At 44.3% G+C, this 23,425-nt stretch overlaps 1 protein-coding gene across 1 annotated transcript in view; it reads left to right on the top strand.

Annotated features, from left to right (window-relative positions):
- RNF216 (ring finger protein 216) overlaps positions 1-23,425 on the top strand; it is a 73,083-nt gene that overhangs the window by 23,341 nt on the left and 26,317 nt on the right. The gene's annotated exons all lie outside the window — the stretch shown is intronic.

Below are 23,425 nucleotides of genomic sequence, written 5' to 3'. Positions count from 1 at the left end.
GTATGCTTGTAGTTGCCAAAGCTTTGGGTTCTCATTTYGAAGTTATACCACTATTTGCCTGTATTGAAAAAGTAATAGACTTTGTATAAGAAGTCAAAATTTGTTGTCTGGAGAAATTSAGGTTGCTAGTAGTGAACTTAATATTCTATTATGAAAATTGAATATGCTAGGGGAGAAAGCCATTTTGAAAGATGCACAATTCCCATTCTGATCTTTAATCTTTAGATACGTTTCACTAACATTAGCRTTTGGGAAAGAACCTTTTCAATTCTGGAGCATCCAGATTTCATGAGCAAGGATGATGGATTGCCGTTAGGTGGCACTGTTGATTCAGGTTTAAATTGTTCTTTTATTCCTTTCTCCATTTTTGCAAAAAAAACAAGCTGTTCTAAAAGTGTCAGCACCATAAGAATTTAGGCTTAAACAACATGAATGTTTCAATGTGTAAAATTCTTGAAGTGCTTTTTTTAAAAAAAGTAAATGTGGCAAGAGGGTCAGTGCTGCAAGTGTTCTCTTCCCTCTGATCTGCTGTTTCATTTCCTTCCTAGGGCGCTGTTTGTTCCCGCTCCCCGGGGATGCAGCATTCCAGTGGGCTGGATTTCTGGTTTCCTGGACAGCTTGTGTTGATTCATTAGCTAAAAATCTGCTGAGTATCTGCTGAGTAGCTTAGTCTAAGAAATCTGAAAGACTTCAGGATTTGAAGTCCGAGATGACAAACTGAGCTAGCAGGACGTTAGTGTCTCATCTCAGCCACTGCAGTGGTCTTTCATATCCATGCTGCTTTGTTTCTTTCCAGAATGAAGAGTCACAGTTAATGTTCTTGCTTGCAGRAAGTTGCCTGAAGGGTGGAAAGGACTAATCTAGCCCTTTCCTCTATGGGAACTCCACGGAAGTTGGAAAGGATGCATTGGTTTTCCTAGGAGTGCCTCTGGCAGACTTTGCGGTAGTGATGAGTGATCCTGGAAGGAATTCCTCTCTAGTTGGAAGGACTGTACTTGCACARCTGAACCAAAAGCGAGGGGAAGTATGAGAAGGGATGGGTCAAAACATGCTTCTSGACCTGCAGACTAAAAGGGTGGGGAGAGGAGGACCAGATGCTGGTCCTGCTGTATTTCAGTGCTCCATTACCTGAATCCTGTCTTGCTTCTGTAGTTCATGTTGATGTTCTCTGGCTTTCTGTTAAAATTTGCAGAGGTTGATTCACATTTGGATCAGATATGGATGTACTGTAAAATATGTGATGGAAACCAGCTGGAAGCCTTTATTTTGGCTGTGTGTATGGATTGGGCCCAGTAACAGGGGAGCTCTAGGCACACCCAGCTTGCTGCTTATGCACTGCGCTTCACAGGGACTGAAACCTGGCTAGCTGTAACCTCTGAACTGGTTGCCAGTTGCCGCCTTTGGTGGCTGAATGGCTTCATGGAGAGCATGTAGATGAGCCTGCACCATCTGTCAGTGCCATTGTGGCTGTGTTGCGTGAAGTTTGGCTCTTAGGTGGCTAGGCCTTGCATCTTAATGTTGCTAACTCTTGCTGGGTGGAGGAGAAGCTTAATTAGCCAAAGAGAGAGGTTGTCCAAGCCACCCTGTGAATGCAGTTTCCTGCAGATTTGCAGTCTGAGCATGTGATGGGGGAGAAGCAGCTTTTGCTCAGCTGGCTGACATGGGACCGAGTTTTTGCTCCGTTTTGCTCTCTGGCGAGTCTCGTAGAGTATATCCAGCAGCCATGTGCACAGCATGAAGATTCCTGACAGCCAACTCGACCGGCCTTCATCTTGTTGTCCATGGATGGATCTCCTTGTGGAAGTGGAGTTTGAATTTCTCATCCCTAATGATGCATGATTTTCTTCAGTGTATTTGCACATCACAAAAGGTTACCCAAACTAAAGCTGCTAATTCCGGTAAAGCTATGAAAAATGCATTACATATTGATTTCTTAAGTACTAGGAAGTGACTGTGCGCTTCCGTGTGTGTGGGGGGTTGTTTCCCACCAGAAAAGGAAGTCCTCCTCACTCTCGCTCCCTCCTTCCATCATTCCATGTCGTGCAYGAAGACTCGGCTTTTGTTCCGAGGCTGCTCGCTGCCATCCCAGCTGCTGCGGCGGGGCGGGGGGGAGCTGCTGCCCTCTTTGCAGTCTCGGCACAAAGCGCTGCAGGGCTTCCAGCCAGCCACGAGCTAAGGAGGGGAAAGCTGTCGTTGCCATGGAAATAGGGCACAAAGCTGAGCTGTGCTGTCCCTCTAGGTGCCAGGGAGCTAAAACCCTACACGTTTTGTAGCCAGACTACAACCTGCAGCYGCTTTGCGGGGACTTGCCTTTCCAAGGCTTTGGCTCCTTTGCATAACTTGCAGGAGTGAATTGCTGCCTGCCTYGGCGCTGGCTGGGTGTAAAAAGTGGCTGCTGCCGGCTGCCCAGCACTGAGCTGTGCAGCCCTCTGACCAGGCAGCTGCCGCTCCTGGTGGTGATTACCTTGGGCATCCTGTTAAGGAGGCCGGGCTCCGGGAATGAGTTTGCCTGCTGGGTGTCTGAACTGCTGTCCTGGAAAAATGCGCGTTGATGTGCCTGTGTGAGATGGATAAACTCCCTGGCCAAAGCAATCCTTGTGTGTACTTCTAATTTGCAGGATTAAGATGTGCTGTTTTAAGCTTCTTTTTAAGCTGCTGGAGTTTCTTAGGATTGATTTCAAGGTGCTGGCTGTGAACAGATGCACCCAGCTGCCTTTAACCTTAATTTTTCTTTTGGAAGATGAACAGGTTTAAACTTGTATCGAGCTCTGCCTCATAAGCTGTGTCTGAACGTGGCTTTTTCTTAGCAAGGTGCTAACGCTGCATCCACAACATATGTTAATAAATGTTAGTCATGTTGTATAGCTCACAGCAACTTCAATACGAGTGGCATTTCTTGCTGAAATAACAAATTGTTGCATGATCAACTGGATTTAAAGTTATAAAAGCAGTTAACAGGGCATTCTGCAAGGCCTGTGTGATTGCTGTTCCTGGTGTAATGGAGTGAGCAGCTGTTCCTGGTTCAGAGGTAGATAATGAGGCAGCCCAAGCCACCTATGATCCAGTTAAAGTGTTTGATAGGGTGCAAGGGARATGTTTGTGTGATCAAATATGCGGCAGCAGTAGCGGATGTGTTTTAGGATGACATAAGCCTTCCAAGCATGCCATCCAATGCATGCCCCGGTGCCATGCTGGAGGCTGGCCTGTTGCTGCCCAAAGCCTCGCAAACACCAAGCGCTTTGTAGCGTTAGGCTAAAACTGTATCAAGACTTGTCACTGGCAGGGTGCATGTGCAACCGGGGTGGGGGGAGGGAAGGGGGGAAAGTCATCCTGGTCGGAGAAATTGAGCTTGAGCAGAATGTCTCCGAGCAGGCTGTGCACATGGAGAATTACTTAATTCTCCTTGTTTTGCAACATGTTTTCCCAGCTGCTGAAGTCTCTGTCAGCTTCCTGACAGAAGTGCAAACATTTGGAAGGTCCCTCTCATTCTCTGTTCAGCAGTTCTTATCTCTGTTCTTTGTATGCTTTTTCCTTGGAGATATTTATTTGGATGCGATTGTCACTTACAGCTTATCCCTCTGCTTTAGTGGAGAGGAGAGATTTAGATGACAGCTGCTTATGGCAAGCCCCTGTAAYTTCTATTTCATGACACTAACCTCAGCACCCAACTCCCACGTTTAAATAGGCATCCTGTGTCTATGCGAATGTGGTTTAGCAGAATTTGTTGGGATGAGGAGGAAATGGAAATGTGGTGTGGAAGATCTTGCTGCTTGTCTTACTGGTGGAGCTTGGGAACGGAGTACTTGTATGCTTGCCTCCAGCCTTGTCTGGAGGCCTGTCTGCTTGTCTCATCCAGCAGAACAGTTTTGAAGCTGTTAATGTTCACTGCCATCTTCCTCCTCAGCACTGCATGGGTGAAATCTTCTGCTCTGGAGTTTTGAGCTTTCTTTTCCAGCTCAGTGCCTTTGCTGCACCCTTCTTAAATGCGTGGTGCGCATGGGAACACACTCCACTACAGTGCTGCCAAAACCACAACAAATGGCAAGTTTCCGTGTGTCAGCTCGGCTCTGAGGCACTCCGCTGCTGGGCAGGCGATTCATTTTTCTTCCATAAAAGGACATTGAAACTTGTCTGTAGCAGCGGTGCTCTCTGGGCTGCAGTCAGTGAGCAAGGCAAGCGGAGATGCTATCGGCGGCAGCGCTGGCAGTACTGCAGCAGGAGCTCCGGTGGTTTCAGTGTCTGTTTGCAAAGGGATGGGCGGGAGGGAAGGACCAAGGGCGAAGGTGGGGTTGAGGTGATTGTAGGCTGCAGATAACACCCCCATTCGACTTTCCTGCCAAGTGCTAAAGAAAGAGATAACAGGAGGGTGCTCCCAATACAGCAAAGCCTTAAAAGTACAATCCCATGTAGGAAGAGTGTGCGTGTGCTAAACCATGTGATGTGTCCTATTGAGGTGTGTAGGGTCAAAGTTGTACGGGGAGGGCTGAGAGTCAGGAGATCTTCCCATGAGGAGTGCTGAGAGTCAGGAGATCTCATTCCAGGCTTTCTGCTGGGCAGCTGCTTACCTTTCCTGAGGGCATGAGGAAAGGCCCCGTTCCAAGGAGACTCCTTGTGTCCCAGCTGTACTGTGCACATCTGCTGGTTCTGCTGATGGCTTGCTCCCTCTCTGAAGGAGCACCCAGGAAAATCAGTGAGCAGGGGTGATTGTCACCTTCAGAGCAATTCCTCTAGGATGCTTCTAAGTGTATTCTTGGTCTGGGCCAGGAGCAGCTACAAGTATTGACTGGTGCCAGCAGTAGCTTGCTCCTTAGTGCCACTTACCTGGGAGGAGGTACAGTGGCCATGTCTCCCTGCCTTGACTAGATACCTGCCCTCTTTCCTCCCTGCATGTAGGAATGGGCTGTAGGTGCTGCAAGAATGTCTCATGGGGAAAGTAGGCTGCTGCAGGAGCAGACTGAATTCACTGCTGTGGTGGGATGCAGAGAGCACCAGGGAGCTCAGGTGCTGCTGCTTTTACAAGGTCAAGTCTGTTTATGCAGTGGTATGTGGAAATGCTTCGCTTGATAAATGAGTCTGACAGAGAAAGAGAGAGCAAAGCCCAGCTTGGAAGCGGACCTGAGGAAAGAGGTCAGTTTAAATGGGGTATCTGTCTCCTTGGAGGAGAAAAAAGTTGCTGAAAGCAAGAACTCAAGCAAGTCTCTTTAAAAATAGACCGTGCAAGTCAGTGCAATTCAAGCAACAAAGCTTACTCCTGTGCTTGGTTTCTGCCTTTATATAGCAATATCCATTCAGTGAAAAAGCAGTTCTTCTACTGTTTACTGACCAGTGAATACCTCTTTGTCAGGTCCATAAGAGGTAGTGCTATCTTCCCTTCATAGCTTTGCTCTCTGCTAACGAGAGCTCCGGAGGTAATAAGCTAAGCATGACTCCATGTGAGATGGAAGCATCGGCCTCTGTTTTGTGACCCAGCAGTCCTGTCTCTCCCTCCCTGKGTTCAGCTTGACACCACTTAGGTGGAAGAGATCTCCAGAGCTGCTGTAATCATGTGGTGATCAGCACAGATGAGTAATAACGGTGTCTTTAGGGATCAGCTGGTGGACTCTGAGGAGCTGGATAAGAGCACTCTGGGTGGGTGGTGCTGGGTGTGAAATGTCCTCGGCTGCTTTGAGTGCAGAGCAGTTGCTGGAGTCATCCCCTAACCAACTGGAGCTGCTGCTGCTGGAAAAAAGCCTGAAGAGTGTAGTGCTGAGAGCAGAGGCAGGCCTAAGGGCCCACTGCAGCCTGAGATTAGCTGTCAACTTTGCCTGCCTTTTCTAAGATCTCCTGAAAGAGAAAGGGAGGGATGTTATTCCGGTTTCTTCCACTTAAAGCAGGGAACAAATAGAATAACGGATGCARTTACCCTAACATCAAGGAGGAAACACTAAACCTCTATGCGGAGTAGAGTTCTGTGTTGTTTCAGTTGGTTTTTTGTTTTTTGTTGGCTGTATGTATGTGTTTTTCTTTAGCAGTGAAATAACTTAGGTTGTCCATCACTTGCATCAGTCCTCACAAGAGGTAGCAATGCTAGTGAGCTGCCCTGGAACTATTGTGGGAGCTGAATACAGGTGCTTTCCACAGTGGCAGTTGCAAAACCATGGGTGAGCCTAAGACTTAAACTCTGCCCAGTGCTACTTGTGTTTGCAGAGCATCAAAGCAGGGTTAAGGTTTTGCTGCTGCGGTGGGGAGTGGAGGTTGAAAAGGATGGAAAAAGACTGTTCCCAAGCCATTTTAAAAACATTGTTTTGACCTTATTCAAGAAGCTGCATCTTCCTTTTCTTTCCTCCCCCTCACATTCCTGTCATAGTAATCATTGATCTCTAACCTCAGCTTCATCTGCCACAGCTAACCACTTAAATGCACTTAAAACCAGACTTTCTGCACACACCTTGGCTTGTACCATAGTACTTCCAGGGCAAAGTTATCTTTGGAGGGGCAGGAGTAAGCTGTGAAGGTTTTGAATAGTATTGTCAGGGTAGTTGAGYGTCTCCTCCTTCAGGCTAGACCACAGAGATGGCAGAACCTCATATGTAGTTACAGGAGGTATTTTGCTGCTTTTTGTTTTCACATAAACAGATTTGAGCATATGACACAGTCATCAGACTTCCTGGGCTAATACAAGGCTGTTGCAGATGATGTCCATTTTGGAGCCTGTCAGTTGAGTTTGTTTCCTAATTTGGTCACAGTGTGCTTAGTGCTGGCCTGCTTTCCTTTTTTTAGACACTCATCCTTTTGTATCACTGTAGTGGAGGGGAACCTCCAGTTCTTCTTACTTCCTCTGTGCGGAGGAAGTGATACTTGAATGGTGTCTTTGAAAAAGCAGTGCAGTTCTGAACTTGATCTTTTTTCTATTTTTTCTTTTTTGCTTTTACTTCATTCTTTGCCACTCTAATGAGCTCATCTCAATGAGCCTGCTGCTTTTCTATCCATTCTGGGTATTCATTTGAGCTCTTAGTGCTGGAAGGACTCAGTGGAATAAGTCTCTTAAGTGACAGAGGAAGCTGCACTGAAGTTAAAGAATAAAATTGATAAGCAAGGGATAAGAGATGTGATAAGTCTAGCCTCAGCTAATGGGCAGTGTGTTTTGCATCATACATCATCATTAACAAGAGTTCTGGCACCATTTAGGAAGCTGAAAATGCCAAGCACTCGGAGAAAGTGTGACTGGTCGGCTCTGTGAAATGACCTGTAAAAATGAGCTACGGTCTTGCAGATCTTCAAGAAAATTGGGGACCACAGCCTCCTTGAAGAGGGCTGCTCTTTAGTATTAGACCAGAATTAGCCCCAGACAAGCTGCCTTTGGCTCCTGGAATGCAGGAGGCGGTCATCAATTGTCAATGTGTCTTTTCAATCAAAGAAACATCTGTAAATACCAAACCTGAAGCCTCCTTTTCTTTCTATGCTGTACTTACATGAAAAGAGGGGAAAAATGCTTCCAGATGGTCCAGTTGAGGGAACAGCTCTGATGACTTCGTTCATAGCTGTTGGGAGGCTTCTCTGCCTTATAGCGATGGTTAAGCTGTTGTTGGGGGAGCTGATGGTCATTGAAGGACTAGGGGATGCTGGATAACCTGTTCAAATCTGGGACTCTTCTAGGTCCAGACTATATGTCATAAACAGTTCCAGTAGAGCCTCAGGTCGAAGTGAACCATAAACAGATTGGTTCCTGGCCTTAGAGATTTAATTGTAGATGAGCAGGTAGGGATTGATCCCAGCAGAGCTTCCTCTGGAGAAATGAAACTTCAGTGGGAGTCATATGCTGGGTGCCTGGTTATTGTTGACCTGATACATGAAAAATGGAAAAATGTGAACATGTGAGGCAGCAAATCTAGAGGGGGAGAGAGAAGGTGAAAACAGAAGGCTTTCTCTGATTTTGTAATCACCTCTATGTGTCATTCTGTATTTGCATATTATCTTCTAATTCGTCTTGACTGACTTGCCCACCATTTCCACCTGAAAGGAGTGTTATGTTTTGAAGTATGTGGTTTATAATCTCAGTAGGCCAGTGTTTCTTTTCCTCTTCTTCCCTCTTCTTCCCTCTTCTTCTAGTGCCCCCTAAAATGCATTCTCTTATTGCTTTTAACCTTCAAGACTCTCCTTCTGTTCTCACTCTGTTACTACTCTTGCATTATTAATGGGGCTGTAGCAATCCAGCCAGAACACTGACATTACTAATTACTACTTGTAGCAGAGGAATGAGGAGCAAGATAGAAACTGGGTCAGGAAATGCTGTCATCAGAACTGCAGAGCAGAACTCCTTGTACAAGCAGGTTTGTGTTGAAAACGGACTCCTTCACCCCAAGGCGTACCTGCGTGTGTTCAGCCTGTGGGCCCTCTGTGCTTATTTGCTGCATACAAATGAAGCAAGTTATCTTGCACACGCAAAATGGTTAATGGACCTTTAATCTTCAAGAGCTGAGGAATGGAGCGAGCTGTTGTGCTCTGCCTGGTAGCACTTCAAGCATCACAAAATTCATGTGCTCGTCAGTGTTGGTACTGCAGTGTGAAGCCCTGTTTCTTATTAGTGTCAAAGGCTGAGGAAGCATTAGTGACTGGGTTTATTTTTGCATTTGGTGAGAGCCTGTCACACTCTATGCATTCAGATTGTCCTTTGTGGTGCTAAGGGCATCCTGTAGCAGCCAACAGCTTTCCATGCTCCATATAAAAGAATATGGCTACTATGAAATAAAAATTAGACCACTGTTTTGAGGATGCAGCAATTAACCTGCGAATTCTGGGCTGCTGTAAGCATAAGGAATTGCCTGTCTATCCTGCTTCAGGTTAATGGAGCTGTGCCTTTTCACTCAATTGGGCAGAGCATCCACTTAGGAATGTGGCATCCCTTGGAGGGCTTGCTGTGAACAGTTGTGCTGTCATGTTAGCTTGCTCCTTGAATGAGGAGCAAGTGTGAAAAGRGGAAGTGTCATTTACTACAGAATATACTGACTCTTATGGTAAGTGACACTTTAAAGAAAGTAATCTCTTTAAACACTTCATTGTTCTCTGAAGTAGTTAAAATGGCTAAAATGGACAGGCCAGCAATAAACCCCAGATACCAAATTAAGGAGTATATACTGGCAAAAGACTGAGCTCTCTCCTAGAATGCTGCTTAATTTTTGAAGTTTATACTGTCCTGGCAGAGTTGTTAGTAAGTTCTCTACATTAGTGAATTAGGAACAAGATGGGAGGCGCTTCTAAATTTGCTTGCTAGAGAGCATGTCTCAGTGAGACAGCTCAGGCAGCAAGCTCTTTAATCCCTCGGAGACAAGGAAAGGGACTGTGTATTCTGTTTTTCTAGCACTGCCGGTCACACAGTATGGCAGCCTCGTATTTACTTTTGGATATGGTGTCAGTGGGCCAGAGGGACTGAACCTTAGAGCCGCTTTGAGGGGAGCGGAAATAGGTACACCTTAAGGTCCTGTATACWCTGGACACAAGGGTGTACCCTTTGCACAGTAGAAATACTGAGGCAGCTTCTGTGCACGTTCTCCTACTTGGGAAGTCATGCCGTTAAGCCTCTTGCAAAGCCCAACGCGAAGGAGCCCGGTGTGAATGTGTGTGTATGCAGCAACAGGGTTGCATCGCTTTTGGGAGAATACAGGGAAYTGGCAAAGCAATTTGTGCTCAAGCTGTGCTAGACTATCTAACGTCCAGATAAACTGGTAGCATGCTTCGTCYGCTCTCAGCGGAGTATGCCACGCGAGCCGCGTGACTCCCTTAGAAGTCAGATGGTAACTCTCACACGAGCAAGTTAGATCTTCAGGCTGGCCAGACTTGACAATATCSCCTTTCAAAGATTATCCTTTAAACTGTCCTAGTCTCACGGTGCCTTTGGTGCCTGCCTGAGTCTTTTGTAGTGATGGACGGTATTTAAAAGAGACTGGCTACTCTAATCTCTGCAGACTGAAAAATCTATCCCAATGTAGCTGGCCAACTTTATTTCTCTAATCAATCATAACTTGTAGAATTATTTTAAATCCTGGCTCATGTTTTCTCTGGCATAGGTGGGACTATCTGTTACCCAGAAGGGAGCCCGAAGCAGAGCTTTGCTAGTGAGTATTTGAGGGAGAGCGGGCACTCCCATTAAATGGAAGCTGATGATAGGCAGTAATTTCTACCACACTTTTTAATAAAGTCAGCGTGGAGCTGGAGAGGTCTAAAGTTTTATAACCCCATACTGTTTTTTTTTTTTTAAAAAAGAAGAGTAAGAGCAAGAGATTTGCTGTTAAAACCTAACATCTTCAGTAAAGCAAATGCTTCCTCTGTCCCAAATTTCATGTGCACTTATTTAATTAAAAGGCAACAAGGTTAATGAAGCTTTGAATGCATAAGGCCTTATTTGCTGAGTTTAATTTTATTTTAATTGCTCCAGAGATTGAAATTCCCAGCTGTGGCTGTCCCCTAACATGTGATTAAGGAACTGGAAAAGGATGATTTGAATTGTTACTCGATTCCAACTTCCTCTTCTATTTTTCATCTTTCTTTGAAAGAGGATTAGACAAAAATGCATTCTTAAGTCAAATGTTTTTAGCTTTGTATTTCTGATGGAACTGGCAAAGCTGTGAGCTGCTGAGCAGACACCTGGGACATTGGGAGCAAGGTGGAAAATGGGAAGTTTTTTGCAGATTGTCACTCTTCCCTACTGTCCTGTGGAAGATCAAGAGCAAGTAAGGTTGTTCCTCCTCCCAGCCCAATACCTGCCACCACATTCAGTGGCGTTAAGCTGACTGAATAATGCCATGGCCCAAATCAACCCAGTCTTCATTAAGTATACAGTGTGTTTGTTTTTTTTAAAGGCTGGGGTGTCTTTGGATTTTTGTTTGCAGGGGCTTGTGAATAGTGGTTTTAGTGCCTGTGACTTCTGTGAGAGTCCAGGTCCTTTTGTGGTTGTCTTCTGTTAACTGTTGTGCCTGCCCTGCAGAGCTCTAAAGCTGAAAATTTAAACTGCGGAAGAGTCACGTAGCAGCAAAGTGTTGCAGTGATGGAAACAGCAGGATCATGTTCCTGACTTTGTTATAATAAAAACTTACAGCCCATGCTGAATGCCCCCGTATGTGACTGTCTTTATCTCTGACAGATGCTATTGAATATGCCAAGGCTACTATACATTTTTATGTATCCTTACAGACTTGTTAGCCTTGACTAGAGGGAAATATAAAGCAAGCTTCTAGCAGGAACAGAAGACGTCATGGTTAATGCCCATCTCCACTACTGGAGCAATGCAGGTAACAAGCGTTTCAGAATTTTGCCATGGCTTTGACTCCTTTTGGAGATCCAAGCTGTCAAAAATYCTTGGGAACAGCAAGTAGCAGCATCCCCTTTCTGTAAGCAGCAAGCATGAGATGCTGATAAGTAAGCAGTCTCTTCATGAAGAGGTATTCCCAGTACTAAACCAGTGACTGCTGGTAAGCTGTTGTGTACAAGGTGCTGATTGTGATACATATTGGGGAAAAAAAAAAAAAGCTGTGCTTGGCTTTCAGAAAGGCATCTGGTCTCTTCCTACTGTTGCAGAAAGAGAAGATCCTCAGGTGCTGCCCAACTAGCACCATGGAGATGATGGAGGTGAACCAGAGCRAGGATGGCAAGCACCCCGTGGATGCATTTGGGAAGATTGCAGAGCGCTTGAGGCGCCCTTGACAGTGTTGTGTGAGCAATCATGTGCCTGTTGAATCATTCCCTAAGCAGATGAATCTATAAAACAGCTGGGGTGAAAATATTTGCTTCCTTTCAGATGATCAATTTAGTCTTTTTCCTTATTTCTCTTCCCGATCAGCCTGACTGTTCATCCCCTCTTTGGTTGGAGCGGTGTGCATCCTTACTGCCCACCCTGGCCCAGTCTTATGCTTTTGCTACTTCTGATTGCAGCAAAACACCTTCTTGGCTACTGCATCAGACCTCCCATCTGCCTCGATGGTTTAAGCCACCTCTGCCCGGCTGAATCGCTAGCGGCCGGGCCCTCGCGCCGGGGGCCGGGGCCGGGCTGTGTGTGGCGGTTCCTCTCGGCGCGGGGAGCAGAGGTGACCGCTAAGTGGGTTYGTTGCCGCTACCAGTGTAAACGCAGCAGATGTTTCCGCGAGCCAGGGGAGCATTAATGGCATGCGTTGGCCTGGGCYGCTGTAAAGCGCTGCGGCGCGCTTTCGCGGTGAGGTCAGCGCTGCTGAAAGCTGATGGGAGTTTAATGTTGAGGCTGCCTTGCAAAACGGAGGGGTCAACCGAGAAAGCGGCGGCTAATGGAAACGCAAGTATGCCTGTCATAAATCAGTGCCAAAATCCCGAATGGGCAGAGCTGCTGCTGTATCCTCCGGCTAGCAACGTAGCTGCAACTACCCATTAGCTAGTCAGTGGCTGCCTTCCTCGCYGTGGGTTTTGTCATGTTAGTGTTTGACTTTGAGGGACAAATAGTGGCTGAAAAAGCACAGCTTAAGGAAAGCTTTACCTCCGTCTGAGCGAGCATTGCTTCCCCTGAGTGTTTGTGGGGTCCCTTAATTACTGCTGCCTGTCCATTTGGGGAATGAGATGATGGCTGAAATCTTAGTTTAAACAAGTCCTGCTTCTGGTAAAATAAAATCAATTGTATTTCTGCCATGAGGTTGCTAGGAGCTCTGAAGACATCCAGGAAAGCTTTGTGAGGCAGGAGATAAAGCACACTTGGCACTGTTTAGAGATCATATGGYTTTTAGAAACAAACAATCTTCTTTGAGGGGAGAAAAAAATAAAAAAAAGGTAATTTTTTTTTCTTAATGAAAAGTTGGTCAGCCGTCCAAACCRTCCAACATACTGCCTGTAAAGCTGGACCCTTTAACTTACCATTTGTGAACAAGATAAGATGGTCATATTTGTTCAGTGACTTATGCTCTGTGAAGCTAATCTGAAGGAATGCTTTATTGCTCTATTTATTTTTTCAAAAGAGGCTGATTTAWCCTCCTTTTTGTGTGTGTGTGTGTTGGGAATGTGCATGCCTTTAAGCTACATTTCAAAGCCCAGTCCAAACTGAGCTCCATCTTCAGGGCTGCTGCTTAAAACCCAGTATCCATGGGCTATTAGTGGCCGAGATCCTTTTCAGGAAAATAGAAGGTCTTTTCCCCCAAGGCTTTTTCTGCTTTGAAAAGTCTTGCTGGACAGCCTCATGCAACCCAGCAAAGCCAGTCAGCAACAAGGGATGAGGAGATGGTGGGGTTTTTCTTTCTGGATCCCCCTTAAAGGGCAGAGGTTAAAACAGGTGCTGTTGGATGTTGTGTCTCTTATCTGCAAGGAGGCAGTAGGCAAATCACTCGGGTGACGAGGCCTCGCCTTGACTCATCATGTGTGAAATGGGGATGCTCTCTCCTGTTCAAAAGAGGATGTCAGATCTGCTAAAAAGGCAACCTGGTAGAAATAGATGATACTCCAAAGGGATATAAGAGGAGTATCAGTGGTGTTCTTGGGTTACAGTCACCCTAAAGTTTATGTATGTAATTATCCATATAAGTAAAAACCTGAAAGTGCCTTGTTATGATATCTCCCCAAAGAAGGGAAAGATTGCAGCTCTTGAGGCTGCCTACTAAAAGAGGGATGGAGCTTTCAGGTAGCTGGAGCCCATGCCAGGTCTCTTGTTCAGTAGTAGCCTGCTACTATATTTAGTTTCTTTTAGTCTCCCAGAGTGAATGCATTAAAGCTTTCTAGATATGGAGATAGGCATGACACAAGCTAGCACTGAACAGCAGCTTGCYAACCTCTCAGCTTTATAGTTGTTTTTAGTCTGGTTCTTTGCTGTGTTTGGGGCTGAGCTGTGCTGGTGGGATAGAGGACAATTAGATGAGGCTATATGAATGAATTTGGTTTTATAGGCATTTGTTCTGCACATTGAACTTGGGGTATTTTAGAAAAGCTTCTAGAGTAGTATTTTGTTATCTTGTGGCTTTAAGTCCTTGTTTTGTATTTCAGGAGTGTAGAGGAAGGAATTGGCACTTTACAGGAGTCATTAGGTAACTTTTCCAGTTTTATACTAAAAGCAACCATTCAAATGCTTTCAGAGGCAGCTTTGTTTTACTGTAAAAGATCCCATTCTTGAATAACTCTTGACCTACCCATGTAATCAAATGAAGCATGCTTTTTTCTTCCCTCCTGGAACTTTATGCTAGTTGCAGCTGTTGGACAAGCTATAGATTTCTAGATTTGTGTCAGAAAACCATGACTTCAGACCACTGTGATAAAAGATTAATGAGTTTTACTCAGCATCTCCATCTGCCAGACTAAACCATGTGCTGCATAGGACTTAACACAGCTGTTTGAGCTGGTCCTTTAAAAGCAAAGTAGTCCAGGGTAATGGAAACCTTTTACCTAGTCAAAGCTGATCTTGAATATGAAGAAAATTGTTCTTTAGATGGGCTTTCAAAAAGCAGCACCTCATCTATAATATGTTTACTTTTCCTGGTACAAGCACTGTGGAACTCAAAGCATGCAAATGAGGAAAAATAGTGATCATATGGAGAAATGCAGGTGATCCCCTAAGGACTAAGCAGAAGCCCCAGGTACTAGTGAAACATGGATCAGGTTCCTTGTCTGAAACTTGACCTCTTATTGCTATGACTTTTGCAGTTGCCTTCTTTAACTTCCATGCAGGATATAATCAGTTATTTCAGTTCCGGTGTGGAGGACTTGTACCAGAAGAAAATAACTGGGAAGCAATTGCTATGCATTGCTGTGTGTGTAAAAGGATRTGCACTTTCTCAGATTGCCTTTGGCTCAAATCTCTGTCCCTGCAAGGGGCAAACAAAGTCCAGCTGAAAATAGAGCTGTGGTGAGGAATGAGATGACCAGATCAGGCAAAAGCTGAAATGCATTAGTTGTAGCTGTTAGTTTTCCTATTCCCTTCTGAGAGCTTTGAAATTTAAATGAGTGAAGTATCTGCTGAATAAGAAACATGTTATCCTTTGCCTGCATTCTCCTATATGTAAGACGTTGCTATGGCTAGACACCAATTTGATGTTATTTTGACCTCAAGCGTTATTATTCAGCTTCTTTTCCTTACAGAAACGAATCTGTCATCTTTAGGACCCAGAAGGTCTCAGCCAAAAATGCTAGATGCATGTGCTGTATGTGCCTGCAGATATCTACACCCCTACTGTTTCTGTACACCACTTTTCTAAACTTCTCACAGGCAGTGAGACTGGAGAAACAGCCTCTACACAGGAGCACAGAGGCATTGGGGAGTTGAAGTAATGGGGTAACGCTGGCGAGACAACTTGGATATGCAAACACTAAAGGGTATTTACTCAACACATTGAGTGGACTGCACTTGTGTGTGATGAATTGCACAACTGCATAGCTGTACCAGAACAGACTGAGGTCTTCTAACTTGTCTTCCACGTGGGCTCATCACAAACACTTGTCAGGAATTTCCGATGATCTATTTGCATGTCTTATTCCTTGTTGCTTTGTCTAGACCCCCTGTCTGTTTTGAGCTTGGAGTATTAGTGGGCCGCCTTACTGCTTTCTGCAAGCTTGATTATAGATGCTGTCCTTAGTCTGGACTGGATGCTTCCTCTGATGTACCTCACATCACCATGGAGAAGTGAAAAACCTCAAYGCAATTACCAGGAAGGCTTCTGAGGTCCTTGAATTTGCATGCTGGGGCATGTAGAGTCAGGAAGAGGAGACCTTGCTTTCTTTATATTATGGCATTAGTGATACCAACTTTTGTGCTGGTTGTTAGACAGGATTGAAGACCAGATGCTAGCAAAAACTTAAAAGTTGAAGGTATTCTCTGAGGTCTAGAAATCCTGTATTATACCAAGAAATTAAAGCTCTTTTAAGAGAATGTTGTGAGATCACTTGTGAGTCCATAAATATACATCTTCAGAAATGTTTGCAACATCTTTAATGTCACAGGAGAAGGTAAGATGGCRGTAAGTCTAAAAGCTAAAGCTGAATGAGAACCTGGGTTTTGAGTCGATCTCTGAAATAATTGGTACAAGGTCTGGAGTTTTTCAATCAGGTTGGACATCTTGGTTCAAAAGGAATTAGGTAGCTTTTAGATTTAATCATAACTTGAATCCTTGATGTAGGGAASAGATGCTTTCATACGACCTCCTAATTTAATGGTCACTTTCAACTTCATTCTGGGTTGAAATCTACTGCTTTTTAACATCATTACATTCTGTAGCCCCATAATTTCAAGCTGTGTTTCAGCTAGATTGTCCAGCCTAAGCCAGACTAGGTGTGAACAGATATGGCTGGATGGCTGCCAGGGAGCGTAAGAACTGCAAGAAGTGGTAGCCTGGTAATGCTCTCACCCAGCGCTGTGTAGTGTGTTAATTAGCACYACCACAGGGGAGGCGACCTTGGGACTTGTCTGGTTCAAAAGCTGCAGGAGAAGCTTACAGAGGAAAAATGTAGAGAACCATTAGACAAAGTACCCCAGTGGTGCGGAAAGTCCCTCGTTTATGTATAGCTGTAGGCAGGAGGAGTATGCCTGCCCTGTCCTTGCAATGTTTCCTGTGTGTCCTCCGGTTCCTATACTGGAAACATAACACAAGGCTAGATGGACTTTTACTGCAAGAGATGCAACACGAAGTCAAGCTTATCTTGGACAAAATTAGCAATGTGATTAGCAATGTGATTAGCATCTAGGAACAAGAGATCTATTTGGAAAGGAGTGTAGGTAATCACTATATCTAAAACTCCACTTGYGGCCTCTACTCTGTAAAACAGCCGTTCTTTAAGCATGATGTTCTGCGCTGTTAAACTGCTGTTGTTCCAGGCCTCAGGTAACAGTTTCTGTGCATACATACTGAGAGAAATGTTATGGTATAAACTAGGGTTTGCTGACTTCTTGCTACTGCTCTGTTGCAGGTGAGTGTGGGCGAACAGGAAGGTCCTGCTCTGCAGTCTTTTCTATGCGTTTCTGTTTGAGACCCTCTGCTCTGTTTTGGATACAAATGTTTATACATATACTTAGAAAAGACTCACCTGGAAGAAAATTCTTTGTAACACTCCACCTCCTGCTTCATATTTAAGAGTCTTTATTTCTTCTTAGTTATTTTCCAGGTGACTTAATGTAGGTCACCAAGGCAGCCACCTGGTAAAATGCAGTGAGATGTTACTGTCATCTTTTGTAGCACTCTGGTTCATTTGGAGCAAGTGAGGGCAGAGGATCTCCCCTTGGAAATGCTCAGGTAACACTTTAGCATTCCCCCTATCACTCCTCAACCTCTGTAATGGGGGTAGGAGAGGAGAAACACAAAGGCAAAGTAAAGGAGGTGAAACTTAATGCAGAAAGATGGAAGCAGAAGAGCTGTGCAACAAGGTGGCATCTACTATTAAATGCCTGGGGTCACGGTATTCATTAGGAGATGACAGCTTTAATCGAGGAGTGAAGGCTTGTCCCTTTGTGGTTGTRGGACTGTGCAGGTTTCTGGGGATCGGGAAGCAACGTGACGGGATTGTGGAGTATGGCTTTTTCAGGAGAGTGGGGTTTGTGCCAAGGTGGTCAGATGTCAGACTCCAGTTTAGCATGATAAGGATCTTCTGATTTTAAAATCTCTATGCATAAAGAGATGTAAACTAAAGGTTTTAATGGTAGCATGTCAATACTGCCCAGATGTATAGAGTTGGAGACTGCTGTGGAGCAAGACCTAATGGGGAGAGTGGTAGATGCTGCAGGTCAGCTGAAGTCAGGCAGAGAAGTGAGAGCTGGAAGAAGTAGGACAGTCTTTCTGGCTGTAGCTTTGCACCCTAGGAGATGTTTGTAGTGTCTTCACATGTCATAGCCAAAGAAATACTTCAGCGCATTAAAGATTACTGTAGCCTTGTCAGGTTTATAGATATTGCCACCTCTTTCCCAGAAGGGGGAAGAAGAGCCAGGTATTCCTTGTAATTTCTTAGTGTCTTGTGGAGTGTTTTGTTCTGAATCAGCTGCAGAGCTAGGGCACCAGAGGGAGCAAGTGAGCCTTGAAATAGTTGCTTTCAACAAAAACCAGCAGCAAATAATCGCAGCCTTTGCAAGAGGTAAATTAAAACCATCTCTTGCCTGGGAAACATGCACAGCTCAGCATCTTCCCTCCATAAATATTTCCTCGCTATGGAATCTCTGTAACCCTTTCGGTGCTCAGCAGCAGCGTTCCTTCTTGCCTGCAGCCAGCCCCCTCCTTTCCTTGGCCTTAATGTACTGGTCAGGGATTTCGACCCTTTGAGAATTGAGCTCTGTAGCTGTGGAGCCTTTTGGCCAGGAGGAGCCAAGAAAGGCTTGGACAAAACCAATCCAGGCTTTCCGTCTGGTGCTGGGCAGCATGACATCTCTACGGAGTGGCTGTTAGTATGTGAGCACTAGCATTGGGTGATCTCCTTAGTGCACCCCTCATGCATTTCTAATGCTAGAGTAATACTTCAGTTTTGGAGAGATTTAATTTTGCGCTATTGTTGCCTTTAAAAATGGGATTGTCTGGTCTCCATATGCAGGTCGGAAATGTAAAGCAGCTGCAAATCTTTTTTTTTGTTGTTGTTGTTTTTTTGCATTATGAGAGCTCAGTCCCAGCTAGATTGTTCTTTCTCCTCCCTCTGTCTTAGCACTAAATCCTTTTCTCCAAAGAGATGCTATGAAGTGGACTTGGGTTTTCACTCTGAAGTTGGATAGCGAGCTGCCATAAGAGGGCTCCAGAGCCCCATTCTTCAATGTGGTCTTTTGTGCTGTGATCTTCCCCTTTTTATCAGTATACCCAAGCAGTAGTAGCAAAACCCTCTTACACGTGCTCTAAATATTTTTTGTACTGCTCAGGCTTGTTGTGAACCTGGTCTCTTTATTTTTACCGGAACAGTTGCATGTAGTACAGAAATCCCCCATACTGATAAAGCTTACTACTTTGCCTGAATACAAAAATTTGATTTTGTAAAGCTTCCTTTTTATAAACATTACCATTGTAAATATACCCCCATAGCAGGAGCTGTGTCTGTGGGAGACAAGGCTCGAGACAAGACCAAGAGGGGTCGGTTATCTGTATGCAAGATGCTCTGTGCTGTCTGGTAGCAACACAATGAGGCTCCGTGATGGAGTTTAGGGCAGAGTCGAGAGTTAAGCGTTGCCATGACGATATAAATTGCAAAGGATGACTGTTCAGATGAAGGCATTGTGTTTTTTTTTTTTTTTTTTTTTTTTTTTTTTTTTAAAAAAAAAAACATGTAATTCTGGAAATCTTCCCCTGGTGGTGGTGGTGGTGGTGGGGCTGAGGGAATGGCAAGAATATCCTGGAGGAGCCAGGCATCTTATGAGTAAGCATCCAGCAAGTTTTTCATGCATATTTTTGGACATGTGGTAGTGAGTTTCAGTAATAGCTAACTGCTGACTCTTAACATCCCAGATATTGCAAGAATATGCACTGATAGTATGTTTACCAGTGAAGATACAACTGCCAGTCTGATACTTCAAGCACAGTGCAGATGGCCTGCTATTTATATTACTGCTGTGCCTAGAGCAGATTCCTCTGTATTGCYGCTGTCTGGAGGAAAGTAAATGTCCACTGGAGTCTGGAAATGATAAGGACATTTTTACGGGAAGAATAGTGAAGTTCAAATGACCTTGTCCAGTTCTAGTGGCTTTTTGGTAATCCCTGTGTTGATCTTGTTTAGACAGAACATTTCTGATCTTAATGTGTGAATTCTAAGGGATCAGCCWTATTTTGAGACATGGTTAGCGTAGTATGCATTTCTGCTCTGATCGGACACCCAGCTGTAAGCTTGTCCCTCTTTGAAATAGGCTCCCAAAAGACAGTAAAGCAAGCTGCTTTTGACTCTCATTCTCCTAGAACTGTTTGGTAGGAGAGACTAAATTTATCCAGCTGCCTGTAATTCAAGATGTGTGATGATTGCGCTGGTGAGGCTGCCTGTTGTGTCTTGTTCAGYGCAAATAGAAATTCCAAGGAAGGAGAGGATAATTAGGAGCAATCCAGAGACTCTTGTGATGATACAAAAATAGGACTTTTTACAGATTTCTTTTTTTTAGTAACCTCGTGTTAAAAGCTCTTTTTTTTTTTCCCTGCATCAGAAAACAGCCAAATGAGGTACTATACCTGTTTTCTTCCTTTTTCTGCAAGTATGATGTGTGGTTAGGACCTTGCTTCATGAAACACTTCTTGGCCATGGAAGCTGTTGTGATGGCTAGTGCAAAACCTTGTTTTTGCCTTGTTTATGAGGGGGCATTAGCCACTGGTTCAGCAGTGGGACCCACAACTGGTCAGGAAGCACATGTGCCTAGCAGGGAGTAAATACCTGTTTTGAGGAGAATATACTTCAAAAAGTATCCAAAGAAGCCTTGCAGCCTGAAGCTGTCCAGTGTCTCTCTGAGCTGTGCTTAACTTTATGTTATCCTGTCTTGGAGAGGCTTGCGTTTTCCTATCCGATGGTCCTGCAGTGAAGTCTCCCGTAAGATGAAGCGTGCACTTGTCATGCTTGCTCTGACGGCCGCTCTCACAAGCGCGGGGTTCCAGACTGGCGGACAAAAACAGGAAGGGAAGTTTCTGTGGATTTTCTAATATAGTGTATCCTCTTTGCACTTTGGTTTTGAGATGCTGATGCTGGTAAGGGTTGCATACACCATACAGTCATGCATGTGGGAGCCACATTAAGGAAATTTAAGAGACATTGAGTATGAAGTTGTGTTGCTTTCACTTTCTTTAAAATGCTTTTTCTATGTTGTTGCCTCAATACTGGCAACTTCCTCCCCAAAACTACAAAAGATGTCTTGGGATTTTAACTGATCTCACAAGCATTGCACTGATTTCCTTTCAAATGTTGTTGAAGCTCRTGTTCTTTTTTCCTTTCTGGAGTCATAATCAGTTTTGTGGTTGTGACCCAAATACCGCTGCATTTTTCAATATGATTCTGGAAGTAACTAGCACAAAACAATGAAATTGTCCCGTCAGCTTTTGTTGTTGTGAGTGTATGTGAAATGCAAGATGTACAGCACCRGTGACAACCAGTAAGCAATTTTTAAGTACAAGGCCATTTGGCCTTGATCTTTGTGTAAGTGGGTTTAAGTATTGCTGTTTAATGGTGTAAAGGTAAGAGAATGCTTTCATCTTTACTTTTTTTTTTTTAAGTTGCTATTCTTGAATAAAATCTCTTCTGGCGGCTCTTTTTGGAACGGGCATGTCTACATTTAAGCTCAGGAATTCAGAATAAGCTCAGATGGGAGAGATGCGGGGGTTTGTTAAGAAAACACAAACATGTCCCAACCGAAAGGGCAAATGCATTCCTGATTAAAATGAAATTCTCAGCTTGTTAAACATCATTTTCCAGTAGCTACATAATTAAGGTTGTTTAGAAAAAAGCGTATTCTGACCAGTGCGTTGTGCAGCTGAAGTGCCCTCACGGAGCTTTCCAGGGCCGTGGCACAAGCGTAGGATGTGGGTCTCTGAAGACTACCTAATTTTTGGCTGCTGGTTTGCTGCTGTCCTTTTTTCTCTTTTTTTCCCCTCTGTCTTCCTTAAAATGAGATCTGTACCTTTATGCAGTCTGACGTCTTTGCCAGACACTATGGATGCCCACGTGCATCCCTGGTGGAAGTTGGAGAAGAGCCTTTAATTCCTCCTGGGGCACTGGCAGTGGCCGGCCCGTGGCGTTTCCGGAGTTTTAAGGAAGTCGCTGAAGTTCCTCATTGTTGGCTCTCCTCTGTAGAAATGTGACAGATGGGGCTTTTCCTTTTATGGCCAATAATGCTGGTTTCCCTTTGCAATAAAATCCTGGGTCAGAAGTGGAACTGAGAACTCGGTCAGGGGGAAGGGGCTGGTCTTCCCAGCTCTCAATGGGTGGGGATGTCATTTGCGACATAGTAAATTCTCTGCTAAAATAAATGGAGTTGCAACATCTACCCTGAGGCTTAAGACAGCTATCCGGAATCGTGACCATCCTTAACTTTATTGGGAAGAAGTTTATCCAGCCTAAACCCTGCTAAGGATGACTTTCTGATGGCCTGATGGAAGCTAGATAAGCAGAGACAATACCCGCTTTTTGACGATTACCTTTTAGTGCTTTGTATAAAGTGAAACATCTTGGCCTTTTATGGATGTCTTGGAGTAGTTTTCTTCCTGGATCCTAATGAGCCATTCTATACAGCAGTTAATGTGGTCTTAGTGCTTGACACTTGGCACTGATTTTACTCATTAGCTAAGAACAGGTAATGCCCATCTGGATGGTAATTGCAGATGATGATAGTAAGCCAGAAGCCAGCTTTGTCAGCCAAAAATGTCTTTTACAAATCGTCTGTGGCTTCAAGTGTTTAGATAAATCTGAACCTTAGAAGTATTTTTCTTAAAGGTCTCCTATTTCATGCTACAAAATGTTTCATATCCTGTTCCATGACTTCAATGCAAATGGTTTATTTGGCAARTCATTGCTTGATTAATAAGTAGTACAGCTGTTGTTTCTTACCTGTGAAACCTACTGGCTACTACTTTAGTTTCAGGTCCTATTCAGTGGTTTAACCCTAAAATTAGGAGAAAAAAAGAACTGGTTAGGAGAGTCTGTGATGTTCCCCCAGCTGTTTATAAGCTTAGTTAGCTTTCAGTGGCTACTGAGCTAAACAAAATGGTTAATTTACAGGCTCCCYCTGCCCTTTCCTCTGGCAGGCAGCTGAAGGACTATTCTTATCCTAGTCAAACTGGTTATTTTCCTACTTACACCTTTGAACTAATGACTTGGACACTTTAAGAGTGAATGTGTGCTCATGACTCTCAGTGAGTTATAGATCKCATGTTTAATTCTAACCACCACTTGTTAGATAACAGCTTTCACCTGTAGGTGTATGATTTGGGCTTCTCTTCTAGAGGAAGGTGTTTTGAAGATAGTTTCCTTCATTTTTGACTGTAGGAAGAACAGCCAATTTCTTTCAGATTGAAAGCCTTTTCCTGTGGCCACTGACTGGTCAGGAGGAGCTGGAATGCTCCCCCTCATGTTGGGGAAGCAGTTTGGAAATGGTTTTCAGTAGCAATTGCACATTCTTCAGCTGTGATTTAACAGTGGTGTGTTTGTGGTCACTCTTCTCCTCCAGCTTTACACTAGAGGTCCTGTTCCAATAGTAAGAAAGGTCTCCAGAAAGCTTGCTGGCACAGGGGAATAAATACAGAGTCTATAAACAGTTCTGGGGTTGGGGAAATGGTCAAAGCCAGACTTGTTTTTAAAAATACCCTTTGTTCATTGTGCTGCCAAAGCTACTGATTTCATCTCTTGGTATCCTAGAYATTTTTCTGTCTGTGGCTGGGTATCGGTTGAGGGTGTACTACTTCCTCCTCTAGAAGGAGCTACATGTATGTTGTAACTTAATCCAACCTTTTGCTTGGTGCTTTGGAGATTATCCTATCTGGGTTATTATGCATGTTCAGCTGTACTGAAGCACTCTGTGCTTTGGTGTGTTTTT

The sequence above is a fragment of the Rhea americana genome, unplaced genomic scaffold, assembly GCF_003343005.1.
Source record: "Rhea americana isolate MKP2758 unplaced genomic scaffold, rheAme1 scaffold_297, whole genome shotgun sequence".
Classification (NCBI taxonomy): Eukaryota; Metazoa; Chordata; class Aves; order Rheiformes; family Rheidae; genus Rhea; species Rhea americana.
This window is presented reverse-complemented; position numbering and strand designations above follow the sequence as displayed.